The sequence below is a fragment of the Mus caroli genome, chromosome 5 (assembly GCF_900094665.2).
Source record: "Mus caroli chromosome 5, CAROLI_EIJ_v1.1, whole genome shotgun sequence".
Taxonomy (NCBI): Eukaryota; Metazoa; Chordata; class Mammalia; order Rodentia; family Muridae; genus Mus; species Mus caroli.
In genome coordinates, this window is record NC_034574.1 from 118377169 (window position 1) to 118381598 (window position 4430).

Here is a 4430-nt window from a genome sequence, read left to right on the forward strand (position 1 = left end):
TTGTTTCTTGACAAGCTGCTATAGAAAGACACAGATAGGAGTTCAAGGTCAGCCTGGTCTACAGAGTGAGTTCCAGAATATCCAGGGCGTACACAAAGAAACCCCCCCTCGGAAAAAAAAAAAAAAAAAAAAAAAAAAAAAGAAAAAGAAAGAAAGAAAGAAAGACAGACACAGATAGCGACGGGCTCACGGTTCCTTCCCTCTTCTCTAGCTCTTTCCCTCTCTTCTCTCTCTGTTCCTCTCCCCTTTCCTTTCTTCCGAGGCTTCAGTTCATGACACCAACATCATAAATCAAGATCGGAAAAAAACAAAAACAAAAACAAAAAACTCACATCTTAGAACAGCAAGCGTTTCATTTCTGTTATTTATTCCGGAAAATAAACCCTTCCGTCAGGGGATGTAGCTCAGTGGTAGAGCGCATGCTTTGCATGTATGAGGCCCCGGGTTCAATCCCCGGCATCTCCACTTTTTAGTTAGGAAAAACTTTTTTTTTTTTTTTTTTTTTTTTTTTGAAGGGCTTACGTGGGAGACTGGCCTTGCACCTGTGGAGGGAATCTAGTCTGTAAACCACCTCCCGCAGTTTACTTGTGAATGGAGTAGGAGACATTGCATTTCCAAGGAGGTCTTATAACCTCCTGAGCAATGCGTAATGTGCGCCCATTGAACACCCACAATGTGTCCAAATGAATAGATCTTCAAGTAGCCCAGTAACCTCACCAAGACCGAGCAAGGATTCTCAGCTTTTCTGGAACTCAGATCCCAGCTGGAAGCTAACACAAGGAATCCCAGGAATGTTTTATGAGAACTCACAGAAGTGCGGGGACTCAGTGACATCCAAGAGATCTACAGGGAACAGCAGCCGGAAGGCTCACATTCCCTGTGCGTGTAGTGGGGGTGGGGGTGAGGTGGTGGTGGGGTGGTGGTGGTGGTGGTTTCAGAAGAAAGGGTCAGAAAGGCCTGGCGCCTGAACTTGAGTGAATGGGAACAGAACTGAGTGGAACTGTGATTTGGAAGCCCCCAGAACGCCGGAAGGTAGAGACTTGGCACTGCCGGCATGATTTTAAAGGTGGCAGCGTGTTGGTGGTGGTGTTGGTGGTGGGGCAGTTCTGGCAGATTCTGTAGGCAGCGAGGTAACATTGCCTTAACTCAGGGGTCTCGTGCTTTATTTGACCATCCCCTTTAGGTTTGTTCTGCTACTCCGAAGTTTGCCACCAAGGTACAGCGCACATACGGCCTGCGATTTCCTGTCCTCTACTTCGACGGCATAGCCGCCTGCACAGACGAGGGCCATTGGGCTGGAAAACGTCTACTTAAACTATTTGAAAGTTGGGGGGCGGGGATAGCTCAGTTTGTAAAGTGCTTACCTAGAATGCATAATAGATAGCAGTGGGTAAGTCAGGCATGGTTGTGCATGTCTGTCATCCCAGCACCTGAGTTGTGGGGGAGGGTTGAGGCTAGCCTGGGCTATATGAGACCCCTTCTCACTCTCTCACAGGAAGGTGCCAGTGAGAATCCTTTTTTTTTTTTTCACCAGTCACAGGGATTGCCTTGATCCTCCAAATTCTTTATTCTCATCAAGGATGAGGTTACAGGTGTATACAGCCCTAGTCTGGCTTATGTGGCAGTGAGGATGGTACCCTGGGTTTAGCCCTTCTAAGTGCACGGAAAACGATTGCTTTCTATTTCCTGCTTGATTGAGAGGGTGAGCATCTCTCCTGTTACGAGAGCAGGCCTGTATAACCTGGCAGTGCTGGCCACTAGAGCAGGTTTGGAGAAAGATAGTTTATTCACTGATGTCAATTGTGGAGGTACGGTCTTCCAGCTGCTGCCTCTCCAACAGCATCTGGACATTCCTGGATAAAGCAGGATGATCCAAATGCTCTGAAGTATCCAGAAGGCTCGGACTTAGTCTCCAAGCTCAAGGCTGGCAATGCTAGCACACAGCTGTTCCCTTGCAGCTTAGAGGATGGAGATCGGATCCAGAGTACAAGGTTGTCTGAGCCCCAGCTCCACCCAGGAGTAGAGGTAGGATTCTGAGTTCAAACATAGTGTGCTCATGGATAGCCTGGACTACACGAGACCCTCCCTCAAAATGCAAAATGATGAAGCAATGAACTTTGAGATGGCTCACGGGATAAAGGCGACTGCCATCAAGATTGACAACTGATCCAAGTTCAATTCCCAGGACTTGAGAGGCAGAGGCAGTCAATTTCAAGGACTCTGAGGCCAGCCTGACCTATATAGAGCTCCAGGTCAGCTGGGACTAAATAATGAGACCTTGTCTCAAAAAAACCAAACCCGGACTCCATTTCATCTTTTGAAAATCACCCTGGATTTCATAAAGCAATTTGCACAGAGCTTATAATGTATGTATCGGGCACGCAACCCCTCTCCACCTTTCTCTTCGTCCATTAACCCCTTTTGCTCCCCAGTTTTACTTTCACACCATCCATACAATGTATGGTTTTATGTATAGATCCTAGAATTCACAAATAAAAGAAAATATAGTATTTGTCTTCCTGTGGTTGGCTTAGTCTGCTGAGTAGGCTAATCTTGTTTTTCTTGTGGCTGTAAGGAACCTTCTTACATAGGCCACATTTTCCTTATCCATTCTTTGCTTTGATATGCACCAGGCTGGTTGCATAGCTTAGTGTGTCTGTGATATGCTGCCTTGGAGTCCTGTGGTAAATGCCCGGCAGTGCACTGCCGGGTCTAATGGCTGGCCTCTCTAGAGTTCTGAAGTGCCTCCACGCTGATTCCCATAGTGGCTGGACTGGTTTTCATTCCCGTGTCCAAGGACTTCCTTTGGCCTAAATTATGCTGCAACTCAGAAATCCACCTACCTCCTGGCGCTGGGATTAAATGCACATTCATACCTGGCTCGTTTCTTATTCTCTTATAGAATGCCATTTTGACAGAGGTAAAAAAAAAATCTCATGAAGTTACATGTGAACTGCTATGTGGAAGCTGAGAACCAAACCCAGGTCCTCTACAGAAGCACAGTGCTCTTACCTGCTGAGCCATCTTTCCAACCTCTCATATGGTTTTGATAGGCATTTCTCTGATAGCTAGTAAGGGTGGGTTTTACTCTTATGATTTGCCAGTAGACAGTGTGTGCAGTACCTGAGCAGGCCAGAAGAGGGCACTGGAGTCTCTGGAACTGGAGTTACAGATGCTTGGTACTCCGCCACGTTGTGTGTGTGTGTGTGGGGGGGGGGGGGGTTGCCAATCAAATGTCATCTGGGTCATCTCCTAAGTCCTGGCTAAATATTTTTGTTTTATTATTGGCCACGTCCACTTCATCTTTTGAAAACTGTCTATTTCATTGGCCAATCTGAGACTGGGTTTTTGAGCCCTTTTTCTGTTTTTTGTTGTTTTTTAAGACAGCTGTCCTGGAACTGTCAACCAACAAAGATGGAAGCTGCCATCACCCCTGGGTTGGTTTTTGAGTTCTTTATTGATTCAATTTCTTTTGTTTGTTTAGTCCCCCCCCCTTTGGTTTTTTGAGACAGGGTTTCTCTGTGTAGCCCTGGCTGTCCTAGAACTCACTCTGTAGACCAGGCTAGCCTCAAACTCAGAAATCTGCCTGCCTCTGCCTCCCAAGTGCTGGGACTAAAGGCATGCGCCACTGCCCGGCTTCATCTTACTATTCTTAAAGACACAAGTGCATTGGTTCCCCTTATATAACATTGTTGAGCTCAACCTGTGATATCACTGTGGCACCTTGCCTCTTCTGGGGCCTCGCCTCAGGCCAGTTGGTGAGCCTGGCAGTTTCTTCAGGATTGAACAGTTGCTGGCTCATCCTGCTGTCTGCCTGCCTACAGGACTGGTCTGCAGCTGCTGAATCATATTTGGTATTTGCTATAGGACTGAACTGCTGCCTAAGAAGATTGAGCTCGCTCCCAAAGAACTATTGCTGAACAGGTCCACTTCCCCCATATCCTAGTAACTTTTCTCTTTCACTGTCTTTGTTGGGTGGTGGGCTAGGAGAGGTTGACTTATTTCTTATTAAAAATAGGTTGCAAAAACATGTATGCCTACAGCAATGCCTCCCTTGTGGAGTTTCTCACATGCCACCATGACTGGAGTCAACCCTTGTGTATTCAGCTTGTCAATTTTCCTATTTCAAAGCCAGACATGGTGACACTGGTCTGTCATCTCAGGACTCAGGAGGGTCACCAGTTCAAGCCTGGCCTTTGAAATTTCTTATCATTTGCATCAGCAGCCAAGCTAAGCTCCTTGAGGACAGCTTGGGACTTAAACTCTGAGACAAATCAGCTATGGGAAGCATCAGAAGACACAGGCCTGGAGCGGAAGCTGAACAAGGATATTGGTGGACAAGGGGCTTGGATGACCCAGAGTTAGAGATGTGTTTCTGTTCTTGGTCCTGAAGTTCTTTTTTTTTTTTTTTTTTTTTTTTTTAAAGATTT

At 46.5% G+C, this 4430-nt stretch overlaps 1 non-coding gene across 1 annotated transcript; it reads left to right on the forward strand.

Annotated features, from left to right (window-relative positions):
- The first annotated feature begins 393 nt into the window (after window positions 1-393).
- Trnaa-ugc lies at window positions 394-465 on the forward strand. The gene has a single exon. It is a non-coding gene; the product is annotated as a tRNA-Ala (tRNA).
- Window positions 466-4430: the final 3965 nt, after the last annotated feature.